This window comes from Lissotriton vulgaris, chromosome 5, assembly GCF_964263255.1.
Source record: "Lissotriton vulgaris chromosome 5, aLisVul1.2, whole genome shotgun sequence".
Lineage (NCBI taxonomy): Eukaryota > Metazoa > Chordata > Amphibia > Caudata > Salamandridae > Lissotriton > Lissotriton vulgaris.
The window spans coordinates 1,402,056,355-1,402,074,110 of NC_141693.1; the positions used below are offsets into that span (position 1 = coordinate 1,402,056,355).

The window sequence follows — 17,756 nt, forward strand, 5'->3', positions numbered from 1 at the left end:
TGCTTTGTGTGGCATCAAAGAAAGTGTCATCCCAACTGTGTCATTTAGCTTGTGGTTCTCATTCTGTGAGGCTGTGAATGCTATATTATCCATGTGGCAACTTTTTACAGATTTTTTACTGAGTGATGATGCCAAAGGCATGAAATGTGAGGATCTGTGGTCGCATATTGATAGTGATGCGAAAAAAAATTACACTACTGCATTCTTAGATTTTTATAGAAAAACATGACTGCTGTAGTGGACATAATAAACAAGTTTGAGTCTGAAAACACCCTTGTCAACCAAGTTCAGCATAATTGGTGTAGATATGAAACATCTCCTTGAGAGTAGGCTGGACGACTCTTTTAGTGACTTTGGCAATTCAACATGTTCCATGTTAGAGTGTTTGCCACTTGGTAAGAAAATAAATGTTGAGGAGCATTGAGAAAATGTAATTTACAATGTAAGAGAAATGGCTTGCAATGATGCATATAAATATCCCTTCACCAACCATGGCACTTGAAGTCAATGAAGCCTCACTGTGGTACTCTGAACACGTTCTAGATCCCTTCTGTTAAAGGGGAATCCTCTCCTGACTTTCAAAAGTCCCAGAGAGTTGCAATCTTCAGATGCACCAGTACTGGCATGGAAAGCTATGTCAGAGGCCAGAGTTAGCAAATTGTATACTAGCTGCTTTGGCGTTGTCCGTCTCAAGTGCCAATGCTGAGAGGGCCTTGTCACAGATAAAAGTTTATGTAGGAAGGAAAAAGCGAGCATGCATGACCAAAGATTCACTGAAGAAGTATTGTGTGGTGTAACCCAATAAGTTTGATTTGTATAAATGTATTTGGACCTTATATATACTGTCTATATATATTATGCAGTACAGAAAGCAAGTAATAATAAAAACAAAACGTTCCATAAATACTGGAAAAACACTTGTTCTTTTGTTTTTAATGGCACGAAAATGTGTAAACACTGCTAACCAGTTTTTAAGGTATTGAAATCCCTTGAAAACAGTGAAAAAAACCCACCAGAATTGATCAAAAATAAAAACAGGAATGCCTATTTATGCCCAAACTCTTTGTACTTTACTTAATTTTCCTCCTGTCCATTTGCTTTCCTCCTGCTGCTTTCTATCATGTCTTCCTGTCTCACATTTGCAAACCATCATGGTTTCTACTCCTAAAGTCTTACAAAATCAAAGAATAACCTACAAGAGTATCAACTACACTTTCGCACATTGAATGTAAAAATCCAAATTCAGAAATATGAAACGTGGAATTTTATGTTTGCAAAGTGCATTTAGAAACTCAGAAAATCTGTCAGTAGGATAGAACTATGAATTTGTTAATGCAGGAGAAGGAACAGAAATTTGAATGTCTGAGGGATGGCTACTTGAAGGTGTAAATTAACGTGCACGATATTGCAAATTTGTGGGGTTAAACATACACATTGCAGGTAGTTTTCCACTGTTGCCTTTCTGATAAATTCTGGAGTATTTGTGCTGCCTTCATGAATCCCACGAAGGTCAGAATTTTTTTATAGATAATGCTATGGGAGCAAATATTGGTCTCTTTGGATGCCCTTGGTCAATTGTGCGTTTGGTGTGACTGTATTCTTCTACAATCTATACAACTTGTAGTGTTATGTAATACACTATATACTATGCTTTCCCATTCCCTGAGTTTCCAGTATCCATGCTATTTCTCCTACTATCTTTAGTCTGACTGCGCTATTGCTCTATCCTTGCCTACAAACATCTTCCCTACCACCACCTCCTACACTGGTCGCTAATTTGATGTCATAAAAGACTCCGTACTGGGCCAAGTCAAGATCTTTACTACAATTCACGAATTAGGCACTCAATTTATTGTGTCCTGCTTTGTAGGTTCCTCGCTCCATCACCCACTTCTCTGTGCCTGCACGAAACCATGAGTTCACTTTTAGTGCTTACTTCTTCTGTCACAAGGCAGACATTTAGAGGAATTCAAAATTCACAGAAGCATCCCGTTTATTACTTCTGATAATAAGATTCTTATCCTAGCCTTATCCCTAAACATCTGGACTATTGTTCCTCTGCTAAAAGATGTTTTTTATTCACTAGGAATCTAATCAATGCTGGGATCTGTAATCTTTTTTGGCCCCATCATGTCCCTCCTAGATCTCCCTATCTACCTTCTGTTGACTGACATTCATTCGCGGTTCATCTTCAACTTTGTGTACTGCTTTTAACAGTTATACTAGCAGCCCGCCCCGACGTTGTCCGGGACAGAAGGGGGTTGGGGGCAGCACCGCTGCAGGAGACGCGCAGCAGAGCGGCCAGCAGCGGGAGCAGCAGAGCGTACTTACCAGCTTCACGTGTGCAGGGTGTTGTTTCCTTGCCCCCGCTCCTGGCCGCTTCTGCCCACGCTCCTGTCCGGACTTCGGAGGCTGTTGGTTTGGCGCTCCTGTCCGCTCTTGGCATGTCAGACTCCGGAGTCTGTCGGTTCGGCGCTCCTGTCCTGCCCGCTTCTGGCCACGCTCCTGTCCGCTATCCTAGCACTTTACTACTTTACTGAAATGGCGGACCCGTGATTGTGATGTCAGCATGCATAAAACGCACAGGCCCACCTCAGACATGGCGCTACTTCCAAGGGACTACTTTCTGAAAAAACATCCTTTGCCCTTCTAAGGTATATTTTTTTATGGTATATAGCCTATGTCCATCTGCTTACCCTGACATTTCCTATGATGTATTGGGTGTTTTGATTGGCGCTGTGGTTCCCGAATTTACCTGGCTCAAAGGATTGTGCTCTCTCTTTATAATAGTAGTATAGATATAGATATAGATAGCCCCTGTACCTCTATTTTTGTTCCATCAGTCCACTCGACTCTCCTTTGCCTCTTCTAGCTATTTCAATCTGAGCTTTGTAATGTTTTGGATCTTTCTCCTAAAGATATCTGGCCTCTCGATACTTTGTCACACCTTAGGTACTCTTTATTGTTTACCTTATGTTAAACTGCAATCCTAGTTTTCGAAACAGACTAAATAATCCACTTTGGATACAAAAGACGACTCATGTCCCATAAAAAGCTAGAGGTTGCAGGGAGTATTATTTTATGCACTGCAAGAATTCCAGGGTGACCACTACTATTAAAATGTATTTTATAGAGGTACATCACTTTTAAATATACAAACATGAAAATGTATATTCTGCCTCTGAAGCAGTCAATATGTTCCTTAATGTGATGAGAAACGACATCAATTAGAAAGGTTGCTTTTTAGATTCTCGCCTATTCTATCCCACAGGGATAATTAGGCGAGATTATAGTAAGCGGAAAAAAAAAGTCTACTAAGCTGCGGATTGGGTACAGTACATGTGAGCTATACGCGTGCACATCATCGCCAGCCACATCACACACCACCATTTGTCTTTGCCTCGGCATCAGACTTCAAAGACTGCCGCGCCCCTGCCCCCGCATCAGACTAGAAAGGAATGCACTTCCCCGCCCCTACCACAGCAATGCTGAGAGCTTTTTTTTTCTTCTACATGGCTCGTTACTTATTTCCTGTCTTTCTCTCGCTCGCATTTTACTTTCTTTGACTAATGCTTTTTTCGTCGGATCGTGCATTTCTTTCCCCACTCTTTCGTCTGCTAGTGCTTTTTTTCCCCACTCTTGTTGGCTCAAGCTTTCCCCCCCACTCTTTCGTTGACTTGAATATCCCCTCCCCCACTCTTTCATCGACTTGGGCTTCCCCCTCTCTTTCTCAGTGCATTTTTTCCCCCACGACACACACTGCTGCACGCCTCACACTGCTGCACGCCTCACACTGCCGCACACATTGCCGCACGCCACACACTCTTGCACACCACACACTGCCGCACACACTGCCGCACGCAAAACACTGCCGCACCCCACACACTGCAACACGCCACACACTGCTGCATCACTCACACTCGACTTGAGTATCTCCTCCCCCACTCTTTCGTTGGCTCGTGCTCCCCCCCACTCTCTCAGTGCATTTTCCCCTCACACTGCTGCACGACACCCACCGCTGCACAACACACACCGCTGCACGCCTCACACTGCCGCACGCCTCACATCGCTGCTCGTCACATATTGCTGCACGCCGCACACTGCTGCACGCCGCACACTGCTGCACGCCGCACACTGCTGCACGCCGCACACTGCTGCACGCCGCACACTGCTGCATTACTCACACTGCTGCACACTGCTGCACGCTGCACACTGCTGCATTACTCACACTGCTGCATGCCGCACACTGCTGCACGCCGCACACTGCTGCACGCCGCACACTGCTGCACGCCGCACACTATGCTGCACGCCGCACACTATGCTGCACGCCTCACACTGCTGCACGCCTCACACTGCTGCACGCCGCTGCACGCCGCACATCGCTGCATTACTCACGCTGCTGCTGCACGACACACTGCTGCTGCACGACACACTGCTGCACGACACACTACTGCACGCCGCACACTACTGCACGCCGCACACTGCTGCACGCCGCACACTGCTGCACGCCTCACACTGCTGCACGCCTCACACTGCTGCACGCCTCACACTGCTGCACGCCTCACACTGCTGCACGCCTCACACTGCTGCACGCCTCACACTGCTGCACGCCGCACACCGCTGCACGCCGCACACCGCTGCACGCCGCACACCGCTGCTGCACGCCACACTGCTGCTGCACGCCACACACTGCTGCTGCACGCCACACACTGCTACACGCCACACACTGCTACACGCCACACACTGCTGCACGCCTCACACTGCTGCACGCCTCACACTGCTGCACGCCTCACACTGCTGCACGCCTCACACTGCTGCACGCCTCACACCGCTGCACGCCGCACACCGCTGCACGCCGCACGCCACACTGCTGCTGCACGCCACACTGCTGCTGCACGCCACACTGCTGCTGCACGCCACACTGCTGCTGCACGCCACACACTGCTGCTGCACGCCACACACTGCTACATGCCACACATCGCTGCACGCCGCACACCGCTGCACGACACACTGCTGCTGCACGACACACTGCTGCTGCACGCCACACACTGCTGCTGCGCGCCACACACTGCTGCTGCACGCCACACACTGCTGCTGCACGCCACACACTGCTACACGCCACACACCGCTACACGCCACACACTGCTGCACGCCTCACACTGCTGCACACTGCTGCACGCCTCACACTGCTGCATACTGCTGCACGCCACACACTGCTGCACGCCTCACACTGCTGCACGCCTCACACTATGCTGCACGCCTCACACTATGCTGCACGCCTCACACTATGCTGCACGCCTCACACTATGCTGCACGCCTCACACTATGCTGCACGCCTCACACTATGCTGCACGCCTCACACTATGCTGCACGCCTCACACTATGCTGCACGCCTCACACTATGCTGCACGCCTCACACTATGCTGCATTACTCACACTGCTGCATTACTCACACTGCTGCATTACTCACACTGCTGCATTACTCACACTGCTGCATTACTCACACTGCTGCGGCACGCCTCACACGCTGCGGCACGCCTCACACGCTGCGGCACGCCTCACACGATGCGGCACGCCTCACACGATGCGGCACGCCTCACACGATGCGGCACGCCTCACACGATGCGGCACGCCTCACACGATGCGGCACGCCTCACACGATGCGGCACGCCTCACACGATGCGGCACGCCTCACACGATGCGGCACGCCTCACACGATGCGGCACGCCTCACACGATGCGGCACGCCTCACAACACCACCACATCACTGAGGGACACCACCACATCACTCTAGGACACCACCACATCACTCAGGGACACCACCACATCACTCAGGGACACCACCACATCACTCAGGGACACCACCACATCACTCAGGGACACCACCACATCACTCAGGGACACCACCACATCACTCAGGGACACCACCACATCACACAGGGACACCACCACATCACTCAGGGACACCACCACATCACTCAGGGACACCACCACATCACTCTAATACACCACCACATCACTCAGCCCAACCACATTATCACTAGGCACCACAACAGCATCACCCAGCACCACAACAACACTGTCCTTGCTTGCTACCAACAAGCATTGTCATAGCCAATAGGACTCACATTAGGAAAGTGTAAGCTAATGGCTTTGTGAATAACAATGCTATTAATTTATATATTTTCAAAGCCAACACATATTTTAAAAAAATTGTCATTTACAATACCAATAGCTCACACTTCCCTAATGCGAGACCGATTGCATTGCAAATGCTTGTTCTCTTTGGGAGGCGCAGCGAGGTGTTTAATTGACAGAGGCTATTTTTCCGAAGACAGGCATCTCCTGTGGTTCCTTTCTTTACAGCAAAGGTTCAGTTACATGACAACTGGCCAATTATGATCTAATTGGTGAACTGAACTGGAACAACACAATCAGAGGATTAAAGAAGAACATCAAGTAATCATAATGGTAACATTTCCGGTTATGTTACAGATGTTCAAGATACGAGCAAAGGAAAACGTATGATAAAAATGAAAAACACCCCTCTCTTAATATGACGAAGATTAATGCGATCGCACCATGAAGGGCAAGGCGTATTTCCTAGCGTAGCACAGTAAAACGCCACTGTTTATTATTTCACTCCTACAAATACCACGTCTGTTAACAATGTCATATTCAGTAAACGTGGGCGGCTCTGTGCAGACGGCTGAACGGTCAGCATTAAATTCGGTACTGAGTCAAGGGCTCCTTTCATTTACTGGCTGCACGACTCCCTACGCTGCGACGGGACTTTTTTCCGAAATCAAATTAAACCTCGGTTCACATAGTGGGAGAATTATGAAGAGGCGTGAGCTTGGCTTACAGCTGAGCTGTCGGTTGCAGAACCACATAAAGTAAACTCTAATCTGGGCAAACACTGTGTGCCCCTGTGCCACATTCACCTTAAGGTCCAAAAAAGGTGATGGTTTAGAAGGTAAGCACTAGCTTTAAGCGTTTCTATTGCCCGACGGAACTTGGCGTCGTAATACAGGTTCCCCCTCACCTCACCAGAACATGATTCCAGCTTTTCCAAAATATCTATGTAAAAGCGCAACAAATCATAATGCAGAGTGAGTAAACGACGTTGGCTTTAAGGGTGAGGCATATTCAATAATTTTGAGGGAACAGATTTACATTTTAAAACTTTAAACTTGGAAGCACTGCGTGTGAATTTGTTTTTGCTTAACCCTTAGGAAAATGGCAACAGGGCTACGGAAATTAAAGCCTCCTGATGGAGGGACGTGGCTGTATAACATCCCACTTAAGTACACGAGGCAATACCGCAATGATAGTTTACGGGCAGTAGTAAAACGGCATACTTTACGGTTTCAGTAGCATGAGTCTTAGTTACCTCTCCAGTTATTCTCGGTTTCACATACGAGGAAAGTAACTCCAGGGAAGGAAAGGGACATTGGAAACAAACACTTCAGCATGCATGCTCCAAGTATTTGTCACTTCCGTATTTGCATGTCAATAGTAAACGTAGGGGTTGCGGGGATCAAAGGCAGCCCTCCCCGACACATTCTTCAATCACCTTTGTTTGCATACAGAGGTGGAAAAAAAAGGACCCATAAAAAGTTACACCTGAGGCTTCAGAGTGCCTTGGGCAAAATGGCCCATTAAAGATTGCATTCCTTGCTTATATGAAGTTTCTGTAAACATTAACCTTTGTTGCTACCCCCTGCGTGGGTGTTTGAGCAAACCAGCATTTTAAATAATGCTACTCTGAGAGAGAAAAAACGGATTTACGGGACTTTAAGACGGTTTCAAAAGCTTTTTACTGTATGAGCTCAACTCGAATCTCAAGTGCACAGTTTTTTTTATTAATAAGTACAGTTCGTAAAACAAATAGGTCATTGCCACGGTAAAGGTATGTCCATCCCAGAGCGGAAGTGCACAAATGGTGAAGGTTGCTTCTGGAACACTATAGCCGCGACTCTCGTCCGTCCAGACCAACTCTCCACCCAAGGCGAGTTTTCAAAACAAAGGAAAAGCTTTTATTTACATCTAGCCAAACATTCACGCCCGCAATCGGATGGCCAAGCAGCCACTCGGTTTGGAAAGCAGTTTTCCTAATCTGTGAAACAAGTCATTTTGCTCAAAGACTTCAAAATCATGTTTTCAAAAGACATCGCTCTCTGTCCCCCGCCCTCACCTCCCACCCCCGTCCTCCTAGCTAAAGCGCGGATCACAATACTTTTCCCCTCCCCCAAGCAGTCCGAAATGAACCAGTCAGACTGACTTAGGTTTGCGATCCAAAGTAACGTTCGCGATAATGTCACTTTCTTCGGACCCCGTCCCAGTTCGTTGCCGCATAAAGGACGATTACGACTTCTGTTTACGTTATGTCGGTGACACCATCCTGCAATCCAAATACTTGCTTGACGCTTGCTTTGAGAAGATACTGATAAGACCGACAGATGTTCAGCTTTCTTGGACGCAGGATGAAGGTTTCACAAGAAGCACTGATCATCGACCCTCCCGCCCGCCCATACTCACTCAAAATCTCAAAGATCTCCAGGGAAACATACATAATTCTCTGGTTAAACCCAAACCTTTGTACATGAACGGAAGAAAAGCATCACCAGGTAAAGAGAATACGCAATTGAAAAGAACGCTGCAAAACATGCACTGCAGAGCACTGATTTATCTGCAGAAGCGTTTGGAAAGGAAGTGATAAGGCGGAAAGAATAAGTGTTTCTACTATGGTCACTGTCCCGCACGGACTCAAGGGGAGGATACGATAAGCAGACACGGAAACACACAGATAACCCTTTTGTCTCTCCCGACCCAATGGGTCGCATGATTATACAGCGACACAAGCCCATTTTTATGACCAACATTTTTGGTAAAAAACTGACGTTACAGATAAGGTAAATAACTTGATATCTAGAATAAATAAATAAAAACGAGCAAATGGCCAAATCTCTTGTGCCCCTCCTTAGGAATTTCTGGTCAACAGAAATCCTCACATATTGGCCTGCAAGGGTTTCATGTGTCAATCTTACAAACTTCTTAAGTGAAGGCGTAAATCAGATACATTTATGTACATCTTCCTCCCTCCCCAGAAGAAATCCGCCTGCCCACGAAGCCCGACGGACCAGAAACATTCGGAATTAACTGACCAAACTTTCTGGAAACTAACAGACAAAGCAGAAAAACACAGATTTATGCAGCTGGATCTCATTGCACTAAAGCGATTCATTTATTGCCCTCATCAGTCTTTCACACCTCGGCACCCGCTGGTCAAGCAGTCACAATAGCCCTAGGCTTATCCTGCCACCCACCAATCACAGAACAGTGTGCTACAATAACACAGCCTACAAGGTATGCAGGGGTAGGAGGACAATGAGAAGGCCTGCAGCCGGGACATCTGCCCACGCGTGAACAGGAAGAAGCCGCAAGTACTCCTGGGGGGCTCAGCAATCCAAACGGAAACAGGGGATGCGGTAGGGTGCCACTTACCGGCAGGGTACTTGTTTAGAGCAGGGCAGGCAGCAGTAGCACTTCCACCGTCTCCTCCCCGATCCACTCACTAAACCATCCAGCCTGCAGCCGCCAGAGCTGCAGCTGCAGTCTGTAAGGAAGCCGCTGATTCGTGCGCTTCAGGCCTGTTAGCATTGGCCCCTGAGCAGCCCATTCTGATTGGCTTTGGCTCTATTCCTTTGCGTTTGGTTTTGTAATTACTTAGCTTTCTATTTCAATATCCTACCTAAACCCAGACGGACGCACCGAAAATGTGCGAGTATTTCCTATAAATATAAACATTGCTTACTGGTGCGATAATCTTAGTCATTGTGTTCGTGGTAAATACATACCTGTTAACTTTGCTTACATTTGCCGCGGTCGTTCTGCTTTTCACTATTGTTTACGAAAACTGTTATTGTGTCAGTTTCTCCCATCATCATAAGACAAATAAGCAGAAAAGACCCACAATAAACCAGCGCATTTAAATGTCCATCAGCGGATCTAACTGTCCAGCTGTTTCTAACTACCTTTTAATAATGGTTTGAGCAAATTTTGTCATGATACATTACTTATGCAAAGTTTTTGAAGTCACAGTTTTTTTTGCTAGCTTCACTAAGGTACTGTAATTGTATTTATCAGGACACAAGTCGTATAAAAATGTGGAGGGACAGACAACATGCCCATGATCTTATGACATCACGTGCTGAACATGTCCCGCTGTCTAAAAATTAGACCGGGACACGTTCAGCTTATTTCTGTGGGGCCCAGCTTCTTGGCAGGGGGGACGACGTCCACCCTGTGAAGAGTGGGGGGACGCCATGTACCTGCGTGTACCCCCGACTCGAACCCTGGTATTTATATAATGCTTGCTACCCGTGAGGAGGCATCAATGTGCTTTTCCACCAGTAGCACGCTACTCCGGAACCCAGAAAAGATTAGTGGTGGATTCATTTTGTAAAATTTGAGCTGTGGACATGTGAGTCTGTTAGTTGGATGGAAAAGGATAATGGTTGGATAAAAGAGGCGAGAGCATAGAAAGTGTTTATTGGGAGACCATAGTAATAACATGAGGTTTGGGATGAGTATAAGGAGACATGGAGGAAGGAAGAATCTAGAAATGGATTAGAGAGATCATAGTGGTAACATGAATTTTGTGATGAGTCAAAGGAGGGATATGTTAGGGAGGAATTTCGAAGGATTGTTTGGGAGATCAAAGTAGTAGAATGAGGTTTTGGGATGAGTCAAAGACTGAAGGTAGAGGATGTACTGAGAGAGGTATCCCAAAGTCCTTGAATGATGCAGGGAATTCATTAACCCAAAACCTGGAAAGAATCTCTTACAGTGCCAGTCTTTCCATCCAATCTCGCTCTGATGAACTGAAAAAAAAGCATTCTCAATTTTTTTACCTACTGCATCAGTCAATGTTTTTTTACAAATGCTGGGCAGCATCAGCACACAAAGAAAGCAATGTAAATGCTAGTAGGTCTCACCTTTTGGAATTATTGCCTTTGCCACTTCAGTACTGTTTGCTAATGTAGTGCAGGATTTGCTGCTGTTGTGAAACATCAATCAATATAAAAAAGAAAAAATCTGCAAACACGCATTTCATATAGGTGCACATGAGTGATGACTTATGCATGCATATGCACCACCACACATGGGTGCATCTATGAAATGACTTACACCATTTTTGTTGTTTGTCAATTCAAGCTGGCCCAGTACTTAGAAAACATTACATTTGACTAGCACAAAATCATGTTTTGAAAGGCCGTGTGGCTCAGCAGTACGTTTTTTCTAGACCATTAAATAATTAAAATTAAAAAAATGGGACTACAGGCTTTGAGGTTGCAATAAAGGGGCTGGGGGGGGGAGTAAATGGGGTCCAGAGACCAATGGAGGCACTTGAGTCTGGGCTGGGGGAGGGGAGAATCACACAAGGCAGAGAGCTAGAAAACACATGCACTCTCACAGATTGCTGAAAGGGAAAGAAAAAAAGTTGTTTCCTAAATAGGAGCAGTGGAAAAATACAAGTCTCCCAATCAAAAAGATGGTAAAGGATGCTATGTTCCAGGGGAAGGACTAACCAATATTAAAAGCAGTCCATAAAGCAAGACCTCAGAAAAAAATAGAAAGAGCATAAATAAATGGCTGATGCTGGTGGCCTCGCCATGCCTTATGTGTGTGCATGCCTGATAACTTGTGAGTCAACGCATATGTGCATGCCTAGAAAATGATAAGGGTGCTGTTTCTTAATTTGCCAATCCAACATGGTGACAAATTAAAAAAAAGCAATTTTATTTGCACAAAATCTATTTTTATAACGCAGAAAGACACAGCAGCAGATGGCAGGTGCTAGGCCCTCAATAAACAAGCATTGGAAATGCAATAGGTCTCGCATTAGAAAAGTTGGAGCTATTGGTTTTGTAAATGACAATTTTTTTTGATGTGTTGGTCTTGTAAATAGCCAAATTAATAGCTTTGTCATTTACAATGCCAATACTTTAAACTTTTTCAAATGTGACACCTATAGCATTTGCAGAGAATAGTGGAAGCTGTGCTGCATGCTGAAAGCCTGCATAAGGCACGTGCAAGCCTCCAAATAGCCGCTCCAAGCGTAATTAAGCAGGAAACACTCTTGCGAAGGAACTGGCAGAGGAGTACATTTAACATGAGCAGAGCTGCATTACATCAATTCTTCACATTCCATGCACACATCGAGCAAGATTTCTTTCAGCGCAAGCTGCACATAATAATCTGTAGCTACAATCCGCAGGAGTCATAATTAAATGCAAACAAGAATGGGCGACCCTCTCTGTCATGAGAACTCATGCTGGTAAGGTGCTGCCCCAAGTGTGTAGAGGAAATGTTGAGAACACCGAAACACATTAATAATTTCGTTAACGCCTGAGAGGGGCAATAGATTTTTTTTTGTGAGTTCGTTTGTAATTCTTAAATGGAAACGTTTGTTGCAATTTAAAAGTAAAACAAACTGCGCTTTTTAGCGAAAATAGAGGTTCTGCGAGTGTCACGGTCTGCGAGCTAGTATTTATATCGGGGCAACAACTGTGTTTAACTGTTGTCCCACAGCTGACGTGAGCTCCAGTTGCTCAATTTAACTTTGCTATTTAAAGGGCAGCGCTCATGTCTTTTACAATAAATGTCAGAGATTCAGCTTGAAAATAACCAACATGTAGCTTCCGCTCTGTGCCCAAGGGCTCGCCTCCCCACATGAAACATGGCAGCTTTTCATCGGAAGCCGCGAATACTAGTGATTGTCATGTACAAACGCACATCGCTTAGTTGAATGCCTATAAACATATTTAATGAAGGTGGCAATAGGGAAAGTAAATACATCTTTATTGTAAATAAAAGAGTGGTCTTGCGATGTGACAAACATATGCGCCTAACCTGACTACTGAACTATGTAATCAATTAGAAAGAGAAGAGACTCGCTTTGTTTTGGACTGGTGAACAAATAGTTTAAGTGCACCACGAGAGTGAAAATGGCCTGATTTTGAAAGTAGTGGGGCGTAAAAGTTTAGGGGTGAGTGTTGTGCCGCGAGTCCGGACGTCATAAGGGGAGTTCGGAGGGATTCTGACCACAGGAGCATCTGGAAGGGGAAAAAGTGCAAGCATTGGCCGCCACCGGGAGTTGTTAATGTAAATGTAAATGTACAGGAATTTATATAGCGCAAATCACCACTGGTTTCTAAGCGCTTGCTTAGGGAACCCGTCCTGGTATTCCCCTGTGAGATAACCCCGGCAGGGTATCCGCAAGGTGAAAGCCAGGCATCCCACCGCGAGGGGCCGTTGTGGAGATTAAGCAAGCTATTGCCCAGAGTCGCAGAGTGTGAACCCATGAATCGAGTAGGCACCGGAGCGAGAATTGTCGAGTCCATGGACAATTTAGGACTCAAGACCCCGCCGAGCCGGGAATTGAACCCTGGTCCCGGGCTGACCTCTGCTTCCAGGTCTGCCTCCTCTAACCAGTGAGCCACACTTCTCCACTTGTGTGCGCGTGCATGCAGTGAAAGGAGAAGGAAAGACAACAAGCTTTCGGCATTGCGTGGTGGGGGGCAGGGGAGCGGCGCCATATTAGCAAAATGCTTACCGACTCCAAAGCGTAACCCAAGCTTCTCCAAATGTAAAAGACGGTTGCACGCAAGGTTTGGAGACAAACGCTGTGAAACACACATACGGTGACCGGCCGAAATGTACGCCACATCATGGGCATGAAAAGCAGACCACAGGAGAAACGAGAACACCATCTTGGAAAAGACTACAACAGTCACTGGTCACTAGCACGATACATCGAACCTCTTTAAGTAAACAGATTGATGCAAAAACTGTACTGGAATAACAGAAAGCAAGATAAAAAAAAACGAGAGACACTGCCCGCAAAAACAAGTCGGATGTAGTGGGGGGCGGGTAAGGGGGGAGGAGAAACGAGAGACACGGCCTGGCGGCCGTGAAAGTGAAAGCTGTGGGGAGGGGGGAGGAGAAATTCAACACGGCCGAAAGCCTTTGATGCAGCAGGGGCGGTGAAGCTGCTGGCGGCAGATGGCTGGCTTTGATGTGCATGCGCTTTATGTCAATGCGCTTGCGCATTGAGCTTGCTTTTCACGGGCACTGGATGAAATCGCCAGTTTGGTTAACCTCTTGATAAGCCCCTATATTCTCGCAAGCTCAATGCGCAAGCGCATTGACAGGCGAGACCTAAAAACAAAATCATTTATTTAAAGGTCTGCAAGGGTGGGAAAGCAACGGATGAGGGGTAACGACAGCTGGGGCAAGCAACAGGGTGTGGGCAAGGGAGCAATGGAGGTGCAAAAATGATCTTTGTGGCCTGCAGAGCAGCCGGGCTGCAAATGGCCGCTGCCCAGCCCTTTAACTTTTTCAGAGTAGGTTATTTAATAACTGTGAGGGGTATGGGAGCAAAGGTGGAGCTGGAGGGGTTCGGATGAAGGGACAACAACAAAAGAGTGGGTATTTTAGGTGGGAGCAGCACAAGAGAGAGAGTAAGGAAACACATGCACTCAAACGGAGTGATTAATGAAAAAAAAAAGTAGTTACTAAAATGTGAGCAGTGAAAGCTACAAGTCAGCCAATCAAAAGGATAGCAAAAAGGCTATTTAACAATGGAAGAGCAAACACAATAAAAGGAACACCAATATGAAGCATGCAAGTGAGAGTTATAATAAAGTAAATAATGGTAAGCAAGGGGCAGGTTCTAAGCACACAGTAAGGGTTTGGTATTATCCACAAGACATCTTTTGCATCCAGACTGCTAAATATTCTCTCGTAGGGGAGACCTAAAAAGGTGCAATGTCAGTGTCCCATTGCTACAGTTGTAAACTGTTCCTGCTGCAATGAAGAGCCAGGAGCCACAGTGAGTAGACTTACACCACTCAGCAATACTATTCAAGCAGATCGCACAGCACGTCTCCCATTCCTATTCCCTTGCACACCCCCTGTTCGCACCCGCTCCCCAATTTCCCAGAGGGTGGCCCTCCCCATGGACCTTTTCGGAGCATTTGCCTCCACCCCAGTCCAGAAGCTGCAGATCATTTCGCTCAGCACTCACCAGCCCTTGTTGTGTTTCATGTCCCACTCTAGGCATATTACCCCACAATAACTGGACGCCTGCAAATATTCTCCACTCAGAGGATAACTTTCCCTTCAGGGGCGACACATCTTGTAACTGGAAAGCAGTCCAGTTGTCCAGGTCACAGCTACAGGAACCTTTCTTCGTTAAAAAAGTGAGTCAATATTTTCCTACTTCACAGAATGGATATTTCTCCCAAATTCGTCAAACAACTGTAGGTGGCAGGTTTGAAGCGCTTATATGGCTTATCGATCTCCAAACATGCTATGGAGAGAGCCCAGTTGTCAGACAAGGACCTTTCACATAGTTTACCTACCACACCTGCGCAAGACTAATGTATTGCCATGTGCCTGATTTCAGAAAAACAAGGTGTGAACTAGAGTGATCCACATATCAACAGGGGCACCGAATACAGAATATTCACTTTGTTGAAAAGCTCCCGTATATAAATGCACCAAGCAAGCTTACATCCTATTTGTTTTAAAAATGCTAATTTGGCCACGGCCTAAAAATAATTTGCTGAACCTAGTATCCTCAATGACAAGGCAAGCAAAAGCAGCGCTTAGCCACCCCTAATATATGTAAACAACTACGAAATCCAGGCAGTGATCCAGGGAAACTGTTAAGGGTACATTCCACACTGTAGAGAACTGCATAAACACGTTATTTTGTTCACACAAATATAGTTTGATTTAAAGTCTACTACGATCTACAAACACTTTCTGTAACTTATATGTTCTTTTAAATGTGAAGTTTGGTGAAAATTGATACATGAACTTCCTTCTTCAACAGAGCCACAAACGGAGTAGCTACTTACTCGCTCAACCTGAAAGCACTTTGGGCCCTCACCTCGTTGGGGGGAATGCTACAATACAATATAATGCAATGCTGTACTACAGGAAGATGGAGTATTATGTAGTGATGCAGGTTAGTCTTCACTATGCAATACGCTCATAATACCCCAAAGATGGTCCTTGGATTCACAATAATAAATCCTTAGCGCAGTCCTGGTAGAGTGGCAAAGAGCAGTCAGGCTTTACCGGAGGAACATTTGTTAAGCATTTCAGAGTATCAACAAGGACTTGACATGACTCAAAAGAAATCTGACCACAATAAAAAAAAAATAGATTTTTATATAAATTTAGACACCATAATGAAGTCAATAGGATAAGTAAAACTGGAGTTCTGGATTTTAGAAGCAAAATTAAATCAGTGCAAACCAATACTGCAAAACGTTATCATTACAGTCAATGGGTAAAAGCACCAGTGGCAATCGGTCACTTGCAGGTCGAGTTGCGTGGAACCCAAGGAGGACAAATGTGATGCGGGTCCCAGGACCAAGCCATGACAATAAGCTTGATTTTACCTTGCTTGAGAAGTCCGGGTGCAGAGTTGTCCTAGCTGTCCTTGGTGCTGAAGTGGGACCAAAGGAAACTGGTTTTACTACTCGTTACACAGTCCTAGTGAGCCAACAGGTGAAAAAAGTCAACAACTATGCCACTGCTGGTGTTGGATGAAAGTGCTGCAGTGTCGAGTAAATGCGGTGGTTGCCTGGCTGGCCACTACCTAGACTTGATAGTGGTAATCTCAGCAGAAAGGTATTTTGGTGTCTGGAGGTCTGGGAGAAATGGGTAGCCACCTGAAACTTGCTGGAGGTCAGGACTACATTTCCCTCAATGCACCGGACCACCTACTTTTGGGCAATCCCTCTGTGATTGTTTTGTTACGGTACATTGTTTTTACCTGCAGTATGCAGGGAACTAGTTCCACTAGTCTAAGGGAGTCTGGAGTTGCCTTTGGCTCTCACAAAAGTCACTCTCTCTTGGGGAACCAGTCTTTGGTCCAGGACGAATCACAGTTGTGATGTTCCATGAAAATTGTCACAGGTGCAGAGTATCACGCCTTTGGTTTGTGCAGTTCCTTTTTTTCACATACTGGGGTTTCTTCTATGTCCTTTGCTGCAAATCAGATCAGAGCTCAGTCCTTGATTTATGGGCTTTAGTGGTGTGGGTGCAAGTGGCCAGTGGTCTACTAGTCCCAACAGCTAATCCCCTCTGATGTGACTACATTCGGAGGTGCGTGTCACCTTTTCTACCCAGAATCCTCTATTGTGCCACTTTTAAAAATGACAGAAACCTTTCTTAGCTATACAGCCCAGGTATCCCACCCTAGAGGTGTGGCTAGCATTCTGGGGAAGTACACCTCTTGAATACCTAATTTTCCACCTGTCTGGGTGCAATGTACCTGGGGGCCTGGGAAGGACTGTGTCCTCGTCTGAAGCTAGTTTCTTCAGAAATTTCTCAACAATTCTGTAACTTATTGAATTCCTTTTGGGAATTAAACTCATTCTAACCCTATGGTTGGCAATGCTAGGAGAAGGATTATATGCACACTATTCCCAAGTGACATGTTCTTATATGAGAAACCCATATTAGAATTATGAATTTCTGTCAGCAATTTCATACCTGCTTGGTAGTGCAAGGTCTTCTGGCCGGTCAATTAGCAACAGAGACATGTACCCCATCAACTGATTACCTCTGTAGTTTCTCTACATTTGTGTGTTGTTTTTTAGCACCATTACAGACAGCCACAAAGCTGAATTCTGGCTAGAGCTCTTTTGAATGTCCTATGCTGGAATTGC

General features: G+C 45.9%; 1 protein-coding gene across 1 annotated transcript in view; it reads right to left on the reverse strand.

Moving 5' to 3' along the window:
• CTTNBP2NL (CTTNBP2 N-terminal like) overlaps nucleotides 1-9,692 on the reverse strand; it is a 238,603-nt gene extending 228,911 nt beyond the window's left edge. The window contains exon 1 of the mRNA XM_086923348.1: nucleotides 9,508-9,692. The gene's annotated coding sequence lies outside the window, so the exon portion shown is untranslated. The remainder of the gene's footprint in view (nucleotides 1-9,507) is intronic.
• Between the last annotated feature and the right edge of the window lie 8,064 nt (nucleotides 9,693-17,756).